This window comes from Tauraco erythrolophus, chromosome Z (assembly GCF_009769465.1).
Source record: "Tauraco erythrolophus isolate bTauEry1 chromosome Z, bTauEry1.pri, whole genome shotgun sequence".
Classification (NCBI taxonomy): Eukaryota; Metazoa; Chordata; class Aves; order Musophagiformes; family Musophagidae; genus Tauraco; species Tauraco erythrolophus.
Genome location: NC_141496.1, coordinates 64014105 through 64026314, shown reverse-complemented (window position 1 = coordinate 64026314; position 12210 = coordinate 64014105).

Genomic DNA, 12210 nt, shown 5'->3' with positions numbered 1-12210 from the left:
GACTCCACCAGCTAGAGAAATATTGGCCATTTAGCCTTCAGGGCCAGCACAGAGAGAAGGAGCCAAATCAGGGCACCGCTGAATCAACAGCTTTGCTTTACAAATGAAAACTGATCAAAATCCCTCCTCCCTCTAATTTTGCCCCCTTATCTTACTGTCTCCTCTAATCTCCTTTCTTTTCCTATTCTGCTTCCTATTTCTAAGAAAAAACTTGTGCAGCCATGCTCTGTCTCTGATAGCCTCTGTCCTGCTCTTCCTGACAACCTTAGCTCATTTCTAGAGAGCCAGTGAACAGAGGTCCTGGTCGTACTGGGTTCTTCCAGATTTAATGAGGACCTGGAAACAGCAAACAGAGTCTATCAGTGCCTCCACTAAGAAAACCCTCTGTGGTGTGAGCAAGTGCTAAAGAATCCACAAGGCAGTGGGAGAAAAAGGCCATGAAATTAATGTCCCAACAGAACACAGACAACAACGTTTGCATCTTGGTCACCGGGGAATCCAGCAACAGCACCCCGCAGCTGCAAGAAACAGGGCTGCCCCTTTTCCTGCTTAGCTGCTCCCTCTCCATGACATTAGTACGTTTGTCCTCAACATGCAAGTGATGATTTCAGCTCCCTCCAGCCCTCCTTGTTTGCCTGATCTGCCTAGTGCTCTAGGGCTTCCTTTAGTCACATGGTCTTTGTCCCACTGAGAATTTCTCATGGTGCAGAAACCCTCTTTTCCTGGGTCCCTATGAGCAGTGTGATAAACAATTACAATGCTGAAGTAGGAAATGTAGTTATATTTTTCCACACGTGCATTTACTGAAATAACCTTCCTAAGCAAGAAATCCTAGCCAAGCTTTTTTGATCTTCATAGCCTTCTTGCCCCACATCTCTACCTTCTCTGAGCCCAAGTTTTCATTTTAAAGTGAACTAACTTGAAAACTCTTCTGCAGGTCCCAGATGTTCAGTAACACTGTCTTTGATTTACTTTAAGACTAGGTATTTATTAAGAGCTGAACATCACATTCTTTATGTTAAAAAATACTGACATGTAATGTAAGCACTTCTTGTTTTAGCAACCAGATTCTTCTCTGACACTTCTTACCACAAATACTTGTTTCCAGGAGGGAGGTCTTTATGTGTTGCCTTTCACTGCTGGCAAATGCCATACTGTACCAAGCTAACATCATAAACCTGCTCGTCTTCATGCTCAGGCGCTATTCAACTGCTTAGCTCAAGAAAGAAGAAAATGAAAAAGGCTAGCAGGCATTAAGAGCGCAGACTGTTTGACCATTTGCTAACTGAAATGTGCACTTTTTTTTGTTGAATCTGATGCTGAATAGCAAGCCATCACCACGGGAGAAGCTGAACCTGTACAAGGGTCCTTGATAAGATGTGTCAGTGGCTGCAGAGAAGTAAGGAAATGCTGCTTATTACTGTACAGGCATAGGAAAGAAGAACAGGTTGGAGGGGCAAATTATTAAAAGCAAAATTGTTTGTAAGAGGGGAAGAAACAGTAACTCAGCTGTCTTAAGTCACTTAAGGTAATGGATCAGCATCATCAAACTGTGGCATCAGTAAATTCTCAGAGAGGTTTTTAAGTGCTTGTATTTTCAGGATAAATCTCTTCCAATACGCTGTAGCTAGAACTTCTTGCTTTGATAGCTTCATCACCAATTAGCAATCTGCCAAGCAGACGTACCCACTTCCTTCCCTGTGAGGAAGGGCTAGCTGCTCCTTCTAGCCAGAGTCATTCTGTGTTGTACCTGGGCCCTTTCTCCTCCATGCCCTGAATCAACTAGGGCCTCAAGACCACTGCTGTGTTTTTCCCAGCTTGCGTCTGCAGTGGCAGAGTGCTGTGTTTTCTGTGGGGTGAAACTGAGAGTCAATTATTGCATGCCCAGGGGAGGAACATAGGGTAGCAGAGGGAACTCAGCCCACCTGGATGGTTGCAGAGAGCCAAGCTTGGTACAGCATCACTCAGTGGAAGCTGGTTGCTGAAACAATCTGCATCACCGCGTCTGAGTTAGCTGCTTCACTTCCAGAGGGAACATGGGAACAAATGAAAATATGTGTGAATGTAGACTCTCTGGAACCAAGACCCAGGAGCTGGGGTTTTCATCAGTGTGGACATTCCTGAGCATGTTACCTGGGCAAGGAGACTCCCTAGGTTTTGCCCGAGTTCCACACCTGTTCACTGCATCCGGGCCAAGAAAACAGTGATTTGCCAAGCAGAAAAGAAAAACCATATAGGTTTTCTAGTTTCATTTCTTAACATGGCTGGACCTCTTGCTTCCCCTGCCATTGAGGCGTTCATGAAGTCTCATGACGTCTAATAAGACAGAATTTTGCTTTACTGCTTCCAGCCTTTCGTAGGTCCTCCCCACTTTACTCAGCCACCTACTTCTTCAAGTCAAGCAGCATTGCTGCTTGTCTGCCATGTTTCTTTGTACTTGACAGGGGGATTAAAACATTAAGATGGACTGACACTGACATATAGGGACACTATAAACCCATAAGTCCTATTTCTAGAGGAAATCAGGCAAGGAGTCCTTATATCCAATTGCAGGCCATTAAGCTTACCTATACTAGTAAACTGACAAAGTTTCCTTGTCTGAGCTTTCTTTTCCTTTCCAAAACAGTTTCTGGCACATCCATCAAGTGAAATGAGGCTTAAGCAAAATCTCTCTCTTACTTTAGCTATTCTCAGTGCCTATTTTCTCAAAGTGTAGATGCAGAATGAGGCTTAGGTCCCAGCAACACTGAAATCGGCTGAGCCTTTGAAGATTTCCAAAGGTCATCAGTGTTCCTGATAGCAGAAAAAAAAAAATGTCAGGACTATTTTGCATTCATTTTAATGACTTTGGAAAGCTTTCAATGAGGACAAGAATTGTTGTAACTAAGAATCAAGACCTGCCAAGAAGATGAGATTTCTGTATAGCCTTTAGTAAGAATGATTTTTCCATTCCTTGAGTGCCTCTACTATTAGGACAGGCATCTAAGTATTCTCTTTTATTGAAACAGAAGCCTTCCATTACCCACTTTATTTTAAACTGCAGCAGACTGAACTGTGAGTTTAATTATCATCATACTCAGGACACCAAAACCACACAGTATAATAGCTACGACAGGAGGTCAAATTTTTTTTATTTTCTCTGTTTTGTGTGGGTTTTCACTTGTAACAGTGATTAAGCTCAGCCCCAAAATGCTGTCTGATAGAACTCTACACAGAAGGACTAATTATGACAAATCACATCTCTCTTTTTCAAGCAAAATGGCACAGGAAAGTAGATGAAGAGGGCACCCCGCAGGCACTGAAACCATCCCTTTCCCATCGTTCTATATGCTGTCTTCCATAAACCTGTCATATTTCATCTTGCTGTTATTCAAGCTTCTTAGGCTGTTCCAAAAAGATGACTTGCAGTTGCTAGAAAACTGCTAATTTCCACCCTCAACATGTTGGTGATTGTTCATGTGCCAGCACTGCCTGTCATCCATCTTAGCCTCTCTCACTCCTGGCTGGTTTTCCCATCCGCCTGCACTGACGGCTTTGTAGAGGACACTGTCATTGCGCCTCAGCCCCTTTCTGTTGTGCTGCACCTGCCAAGATCATCATTTGTCACACTGGGCCTCATTCTGATATTGCAAGTGACCAGCGCTGCATACAGTGTTTCAAAGGAGGCCTCAGCACATCACTTGTGACTCTGAGAGTCTCTTTCCTCTCTGCTGGCAATGGCCATGACATAGCTGAAGAGCTTCTCCACAGTTGTGCCCCAGCAGTGGTCTGATCATCTTGTAACTGGCATGTTCTCACATGTTTAGTTTCACCTACACTACCTCTGATGTATTTCCAGCTGATAGCAATGATTCTGGCTGCTGGTCCTCAAGAGCATAATCTTACCACTTTAGGTTACTGAAACTCGTGCTGTATCATTGCTTTCATCACCTTCAATAATCCAGTTCTAATCCTTGTACCAAAAATCATTTATAAAAATGTAAACAAGTTGCAACCCATGGGACATCACAAGTCAATCCCGTCTCTGAATGGGCTGTTGCAGTCATCACCTATTGCCTCTCTCCTTCCTTCTCTGAATCAGCTATCCCTCAGCATCCCAAACTGAGTAACAGTAAGTCTGTCTTCCTCATTTTGTTGTTTTAACATGACTTGAGTGAACAGACATTTGCTTTCCTTCTGAACCTCAACAGTTCCCTTACTAGATGAGAAACGTAATCCTCTCCACCCGAGAAGAGGTTTCACCGCCACTGTGCTTCTCTCCCTGCACATTACTCTCCATGATGTTACTCTGTTTTTATCGGGTCCTATGTCCTCTTCCTGAATACTGAATGCAACAGCAAAAATTATTCTTTGGCTTTTCTTCAAATTATAGCAGTAGCAATCTTAGTAGCTATTGACAGCTTAGAGGTCTCTTATTAGTTCACGACTATCTGGAGAAAAATGTATCAAAGGTAGTCTTGGTTTTCTTAAAGTAGTTGAAGTATGAGTTAACAATGGAAGCAGTTATAAAAAAGACATCAAAAAAGGAGAAGAAACATAAATGCCCTTGGCAGTAGAAGTATGGAAATTTAGAGCTGCAAAGAAAGATACCGGATTGTGAGTACGGTACTTCAGGATACATCATCTATCCAGATACAGTAGTGCCTTGCCATTGGCTTCTTGCTGCCTGCAATACTTGCAGGAAATTCAAAGGTGAGAGAGGAGAAGATCTGTCACGGGAGGAGGGGGTCTGGGGAGAGCAGAGCGTTGTGAAATACTGACAGTCAAAAATAACAAAGCCATTTCTAAGAAGGAGGCTCTAAAAACATGAAGACATAATCAATCCCATCATCAAGCCATGGTTCCTAGGAAGCAGTCCTTCCTTCTATATGAAAGAATATAGCATTTCTTCAAAGACTGTACACACACTGCCTATGAACTTAAAAAAAAAAGGCCAAGAAAAAATGCATAAAATGGCCAAACAGTGCCATCTGGGGACTGCTACTGTAACAATAGAATGAGAAGAAGGCAGAAAAATTAACCAAGGACTTGCTTTTCCCACTCAGAACAAGCAGAACTTTATTCTGTGGGAGGTTTCGATTATTTGCATGGGGCCAGCCTCAGGGTTGGGCACTGACTGGCACAGACCGCTGTGTTAACAGCCGGGACTGCTCCAGGAAAGGAACACCAACACTCCTCTAAATGCAAGAGCTGTAGTCATGCAGCAGCTTTGTTATATTTTCTCAACACAATGAATTTTTTCATTTCAAGTTTATAGGGAACAGGAGACTACATGGAAATCAACAAAAGGGCAATATGACATAGCACCAGGGGAGAAATGCTTTCAGACTTTTCCATTTTATTATGCTACCAAACAGGAATTTATTTTACAAGGCCTCCAGAGCACAGTGTTCCCCCATTTAAACCAAATATTTTCAAATGAGTCCCTGAGATTTTGCCTGAGGACTGCAGTGAAATGGCAGCAGCTGGCAGGTACCTTTTTTGATGAGAGCAAGATTCTGCTAGAAACCCTGCACTATTTTGTCACTTCTGGGAGTCGCTGCAATGAAGATGGTCCACTTCTTGGACAAAGCACAGGTGTTTACATCGGTGTCTCACCCTATATAGAGATGGGACACAGCGAGCACCACCACGTAGCTGTTTAGCAGTGGGAACATGCTTGTTTTCCAGGCTGGTGCAGCATATACGAATGGGAGCAGAGATCTCTTGGAAGGACAGTTGCGTTGTTTCAGAACTGATGTGGTGCAAAGGAGGGTGCGGGAGCAAAGCACCTGGTAATGCCTTCAGTCAGTTGGAGATCCAATCTGATCCAAACTTTCAGGAATGCAAGTTCGATGGCTGCCTGGAGTATGCAGGAAAGGTTTGCAGGCTTTTCAGCAGAGTGTAGGAACCCCAGAGACAGAGCAGATCTGCTGAGCTGGATGTTGTGCAAGTGCAAAAGAGAGTGGCTGCATTTATCCCAGAGTTGTATACACAAAAAGAAGTAGGAAAGTAACAAAGTCAATACTTTTTATTCATTTATTTCAGAGGCCTTGGATTTCTTTGAAGGATTATGAGTATTGTGTTAACGACTTTCAGCCTAAGCTGAATCAAAGAGAAAAGAAGAACCAGAGAATATGGTCTTAAGGAAGAAGGTACAGAAGCAAGACAGACTTCTTTTTTTTTTTTTTTCCCACTCTCTAGTAGCTCAAAATGATTACAAGTAGGGAGCCAGGCTAGTTCTTGTGAAAACAAAGCAAAAAAGTAGGCTGCATCAGAAGTCTGTGCAATGTTTGGCTACCCATCTGTAGCATTTTAACATCTTCAAGCTTTCAAAATGTTCAGTACAAGTATTCCCTTTTGTTATATTTATAGAATTTATATCACATGCTATTTATTCTGTTTAATATTTATATGGCATTAATTTCAATTCACTTGCTGCAATACACAGTTCATTTTCAGTACATTACTTCTAATTTCAGTTCCTTTGCAAAGTCTGCCTTCTCTTGAGCTAACTCCTGAAACTCGGTTGTCATCTAGAGACCAGGAGCTGGGAAGTCTGCTTAAAAACCAGCACGTGCTCTGCATCCTCATGAACCCGCCTGACATTTAGGGTTACCACCAAACTGATGTTGTGTCTGCTGAGTCTGGAGGGAGAACAGTAGGCACCAACCTCCTTCCCTTTTACTTAATGCAAGGAAAGCAGAACAGGTCACCCAACTGTTACTGCTGGAGTGATCCACACTTCTCCACCTTCCCGCTCAGTGTGAACAAACAAAAGTAAGCAGTGTTTTGGCCATCTCTCTGTTGTGGCCACACTGGCCATGGTGCAGCCATGAAGATACTATGAGCCTTCCTGGGGCTTGTTAGAACAGTCACCAGACAACTTGTTCTTCGGGAGACTCATGGTCAGTGAAACACAAATAAGGGCATAGTAAAAGAACTCCCTCCAGCTTGCATCACTTTTCAGGCAAGGCAGGCAGTTCCTGGCAAGCACATGTGCCCTCCCAGTGCTCATTAATTCCCCTCAGCTGCAGCCAGGGCCCTGCTAGGTCTTTCAGGAAAGTTTCTCTCAGCATCCTCTCTAAGGCACAGCTGTGGATCTGTTCACGAGTGCGCTCAAGCCCTCACCTGAGCTTTCTTGTACACTCAGTTGCTTTCTCTTTGTGCACCCAGTTCCTTAAGCAGCTTGACTTCTCCTGCAGCATGTTTGGCTGTTGTCATACAGATACTGCATCCTCTGTTTGCACAAAACAAGTGTTCTTTCAAAGGTGTGTTACCACTGACAAGACAAGATGCTGTACGCCAACTAGCAAAAGGTGTCTTTTGCTCCAGAGCTTGCCGGAGTTGCAAAGTCCGTGCAATGCAGGTAAGCCAGGGGAACTAGACTAATGAGAAAGTTTGAGGTAGAGCTCAATATAGAGTGTCAAAAAAATCACCATCCCTTACATTCAGTCTTCAGATACAAAAGAAATATGTATTCACTTCCTTTAGGAATTAAAACATCGACCTTTCTGAATGCCAGAAAGCCTAGAAGTAGGGCAGAGGGAGTAGGGATTATTAAAATGACTTAACTCTCAAATCTAGTTACTGTTAGACCCGATGCTAGCTGGGGAGAAGGTGGAAGACAGAATGCTGTTGTTAGAGCAGGATCTGTTTGGAGCGGTGGAGGGTGGTTGCACAGAGGCATTTGACTTATTTCTGCATGACGCCTGAAACAAGTGGCATCCTTACTAGGGTTGTTTGAGAAATGCAGGAAGCAGCAATGACCTGAACCAGGAGGTTTTTCTCTTTGGGGGGACCCTCGGAAACGTGTTTTTGGGACAGGCGCTCAGTCATGGCGTGTTTTCTCCTGGGCGCTGGAAGTCCCCATGATCTTGGGATAGCGAGTGGCACATACTCTGCTGCCAAAGGAGTTTGTCTCAGGGAGCTCCCTCAGCTTCAAGGGAGGTGGTGCAGAGCCCCTATCTCCAAGGGCCTTCCTGCCCTGGCCCCGCAAAGGCCCTCAAAAGGGCACATACAGAACTCCCTCGTGATTCACAGCAAGTGTACAGGCACTCCACGACAACACACCTGCAGAAACCTCTCCCAGCCTACTGCTCAGGAGAGGTTGCAGTGGGCACCGCTGAAGGACACTGCTTGTGCCAACTGCTTGGCAGCCTCTGGTCATTTGTTTAAAGCCAATTTCCTCTCCAAGGCCTTTGGAGGTAAAAGCTCGGTCCATGCCTAGGTTTTGGGTGGTATAAGAACATCTCTTTTAACTAAGTAGGTGTGGACATCCCTCACTGAAGATGACACAGGGTTCCAGTGGCTGCCTTAGCCTGGGACCCAACCTCATGGTTCACTGGTGGGACATGGTGCCAGGCCACTGTCAGTGCCTAGTTTCTGTGAAGTGTGGAGGGGTTGTGTGTGGTGGCAGAAATGGGTGTGATGCCCAAATAAGCAAGGGGGTGAGACTCTTCAGAAACTTGGCTTCCCCAAATGGCCTGTGAGTCAGCACGAGCCAGCTTCTACAGCAAAGGGAAAGATGGGGAGAAGGCAGAATTTTTGAGAGCCCATTGCTAAGGTGACTGCATGTTCAAGCCAATAGCTGCTTGCATTAGTTACTAGATTGCAGGATCACATCTGAAAACCAAGCAGACACCTCTGAGCCACGCACTGCCTGGTAACGTGGAGTGAGTTTGGTACAGGCTGTATCAGCACGAACAAGTTTTTCCAGTTTGCAGCTGAGTCTGGGACAAGTGCTTCACTGCAGCAAGCAGCCACAGCGGTAGCTTTCTACAGAGTGTGGTGGCAGACCAGGGTGCAGCAGCTTGCGGAGATACAAACCTGTGCCATTTTCATTTTGCAAGCATCTCACATGTAGACAGTAAATGTCCTCCCAGGACTCAACTGGAGCCATTACTGGGAGCCATCCCAACTGCGGTGATAAGGCAGGCATTTCCTTTCACAAGCCAAGAGCTAGTCATCATTTATTTATAGGTGGCTTCTGTTCGCTCAATGCTGTATTGCTGGTAACCAGATGACATTTATTAAAGTGACTTGGCCCTTGTGGTTTTTGTTTTTTTTTTTTTTAAAGTTTCTTTCTGCTTCTACTGTCACCTGTCCCATGTGACAAGGCATGCCCTGGACAGGCTGGGATAGCAATAAAGATCAGCTATTTTTACAGGAAGATTTGACCATTGCACATTTCATGAAAAACTAAAATTATTTTGGAAATTAAGGACTGCTAAAGAATTTTTGTTTCTGCTTCCATAGAAATAAAAACTGTGTTTATAGCCAGTGAGGCAATGAGGTTCCTATGTCAACAGTGGTGGGATGTATTTCCTTTGGAAGAAACTAGAGTGTACAGATACTGGCAGGTACATCCCTGCCCATTTCTAAGCTGCCAGGAAGCAGAATATGGCATTTCCAGCACAGGAAAAGCTGCTTCCCAGTGTTTCCATGAACAAAAACTCCCAGTCCAAGACACAGTCCTGCTGACTTGACAGCAGAGGGGTGTTCGCAATGGGGAGTTGCTGTGTCACACTAAGGCTGAATAAATATTCAAACTCCTCTTTGTCTGGTTTAGCAACCGGCTCTTGCTTTGAATGGAGTTCCCTGAAATATAGGATCCCCCAGAGGAGTCCCTCCAAGTGAGATCTGCCAAATGCCAGAGATCAAAATGCCTGAACTCCTTGGTCAGGGAAAAAAGTGCTGTGTCCAAATTCATTGTCAAGCAGTTCCTCTTTTTTTTTTTTGAAAGTTACTTTGATCAGGGTTCAGTGACCCCTGAGGTATCTCTTATGCTAAGTGCTCAAACACCAACACGAAACAGAGACATGAGAGTAGATTTTGCACTCCTAGGACAGTTTCTGTGAGTCTGCTGAGGAACCACTCTGTCTCACAGCACTGCAGTTTGTCTTTATCTCATCTTCTCACTGCCCTGTATTTCCAAGAAAAAACAAAACAAAGCCAAAAAAAAGCCTGTGGTTACAAGGGGGAAGTTGTCCAGATCATCAATAGTGTTCCATTTGGCTTGCCAAAGCTAACGGAACGATGTTCCCACATCCCCAGGGTGCACGCAGGGAGTTGTGGTTCATGTACTTCTGTGCGTGGTAACAAAGGTGCTTAAGGAAGAACTGGTGGTTACCCTGGAAGTCAGTTACCTAAATGAATATCCAGCACTTCTGAGATCCTGTGGTAACAATAGCTGCCGGTAGCCAGCTACCAAGGCATATTTCAAGCCAGGTTTGTGTTTTTTCTGCAGCCATACTGCCTGAGGTTGCATAGGGAGCCCTTGCATGTCTCTCCCTCCCGTCTGCTGTTTGCTGATCAGCTCTCCGTTGCAGGTGTACTCAGGATGGGAGAACATTGTGTAGGGTACTGTCTTCCTATATCAAGATCAGGCCAGAAACTCGTGTGATTTTTGTTTCTGTGCAACTAACTCCTACCCAGAAACCTACTCAAAAGAATGAGAAACAAACCGTCTTTATTCCCATCAGCAGAAAGGAGATTTTGTAAGCCACTAGGTAACAGGTGTGAGAGGGTAGTGAGGAGCTACTGCCTTCATAAGAATTTTTTTTTTTTAACAGCTGTTTGGTTTGTAGTGCTGCTTGGAACAGCTGAACTTGAGTATTAGCTCTGCTCCTTGGGGCTCCCAGTGATTAATCCACATACAGGGATCCAGAGCAGAGCTAAAGACTTGTCTAACAGCTTTAAGCTTTTCCTATATGATGAATAGGAACTACAAGGCAGTTTATCTCAGGGACTGTTATGCTACCAGTATAGCTCTAGACCATTTGAAACCTGCAAACAGGTCCCACAGAAAGCACCAGAACATCAACTGGCCACAGTTCTTAACGGGAGCTCGGAAGAAAGCTGCCAAGTTGAAGAGGAGCAAGCTTCTGCAGGTTTGTTTGTTGGTCTGTGCTGTCCAGCTCTCCACTGCTGTCATTTAGAAAATCCCTTCCCAAGAAGGGCAAGTGTTTCTGGTTGTGTTTGATGGATGCAGCAGCTTCCCACGCCTCATGCACCACCTCAGATACTGTGTTTGCACCAGCTCCCCTGCCATTCTGCAACAGCATTTTGGACACATGGTGAGAAGCATACTGCCCTGGGTTAGCCAAAGGAAACAGTCTTCTGTTTGTCTGTAAAGCAAACATGAATCCCTGAGACAAACACACTCATCAAGCAGGGAGGAGAAGGAAGCAGTGGGTTTCCCCAGAGGTTTTTGCTCCACCAGCCTGATGTGGAGTGGATGTTACTGATGTTACTGATCAAGTAACAGGATGCTAAGGTATGCAGTCAGGGCTATCCAAGATCAACTGCCACACAGCCCTGCACCTGACCACCACAGCCTGGGGCAGAAAAATAAACCAAACCTTCTTTCTGATCATGCCACACGTGACTGACTGCAGTCAGGAGGGTGAGGAGGAGAGCAGGGAGCACAGGTTGGCTAGCAAGGGAGCCACAGGACAGACAGATCAAGCATTCCCATGCCCAGACCCATTCCAGACCTGATGGCCTCAACATCTTCCTAACATCTACCAGACTCCTAATGTTATAGTCTCAGATTTCCACTTTTTCTTGAGGACACATCTGCATAGGAGTGCACGCATGCTTCCCACCTCCTCATGCACGCATAACTCCTTGGCAGCTTCAAACGCATGTGCAGGGAAGCAAGAAGACCTTTATCTTGCAAGACACTCTTCAAAGATCTCTACTTAGGTTGATCATGTCAAATGTTGCAATGATATGAAACCATTCCGCTCAAGTTCTTCAAACTGAAAGATTCAGTTCTTCAAACTGAAACTCTAAAAATGCATTAGAAGAAACACAGTCGCTGTTATCGAACTTGTCAGGAAAGCTGAAACACAGAGAGAAGAGATCTGCTTGCACTAACCAGGAACAGAAAGAGCAGATGACCCTGGAGTCAAAGCCAGTTGACAAGAGAGGACACTGATTATAAAGTCTCTCTTGGATCAAAATGCAAACTGAAGTGTGAGTAGCAGTAAGCATCTCCTTAAGTCAGTCTTCAAATGTTCCTATTTACATACACAATTAGCCTTACTATAGAGCAGTAAGAGCTGCCTGAAGTCCCCTTAATGTAATCATTGCTTGTGGAAAATTTCCTCTCCCATCTTTGTTACAGTTTCTCCCACAACATTTCTCTCTGAATAGGTGATCATTTCAGTCAGAGAGTGGGAGGAAACATCTGGGCCCATCTGGCTCAGTTAAAGTGCCTTGTTC